Consider the following 966-nt stretch of genomic DNA (forward strand, 5'->3'; position numbering starts at 1 on the left):
GGAAGGAAGGAAGAAAGAGATGGAAAGAAGGAAAGAGAAAGAAGTCGCCTTAGCTGGGAGCCAGATTTCCACAGGAGTTAAACGTCTCTTCTGCAGCTAAAGCATGGCTTACTGGTAGGAAACCGGAACTTGGCAGGACTAAGAAACTTGACGCTGGGCTGACCCCATTGTCGTCCTGATTAGAAATCCCAGGCTACAGGAAACCGGGAGCTGCTGAGAAATGAGTCACAGAGTAACTTCGCCTTTCTGTGGAGAAACCGCGACTTCCTACGACCTAGAAATCGCAGCCAGGGCTACACCGGTGTTTGTCTCAAATCGGGACTTGGCTTGGGCTGAGAAATCACACTGCGGCTATTCCCCTACTTGGACACGGAGTAGAAATCGCAGGCACCGCGAAATCGAAAGTTGCTGGGACCAAGAAGCCAGCTACGCGCTGAGCCGCCGGGTTCTGCGACCGAGACGCCAGCGGCGCCGCCCCGGGACCGGGTTCTGGAGGCCGAGCCGGCGCCCGGGGGCGGGAGCGCTGGAAGAGACTGTGCCCCGCAGCTCCCCTGTCACCCGCTCCGAGGAGCGACGGGCTCCCCCGGCCCAGCGCCGGCGCCGTCCGGGAACGCCAGGCTCTGGGCAACCGGGGCAGCTGCGACTTGGAATCTCTAAGATCCGCCGGCTGAGGGCTGCCGCCACGGAGAAGCGAAAGCACGGAGCTGCGAACAGGAGACAACGCTCGGCCAAATGGCGGTGCCGGGAGCCCGCGAGTGACGGCGGCCGGCGGGCTTGTCAAGGACAGCAATCGTTTCGGCGCAGCCAACGGTGCTGTCACCGAGAAACCATGGACGCCGAGAAAAAAAGAGCGGGTCGGCCACCGAGAAACTCCGTGCAACCAGTGCTGTGACAGCGAAACCGCCGGCTCCGCGCCGCTGGCGAAAGTGTCAACGGGAACGCCGGTGCTGCGACCCTGACGCCGGC

The sequence above is a fragment of the Sapajus apella genome, unplaced genomic scaffold (assembly GCF_009761245.1).
Source record: "Sapajus apella isolate SASKATOON/1434 unplaced genomic scaffold, GSC_monkey_1.0 scaffold5961, whole genome shotgun sequence".
Taxonomy (NCBI): domain Eukaryota; kingdom Metazoa; phylum Chordata; class Mammalia; order Primates; family Cebidae; genus Sapajus; species Sapajus apella.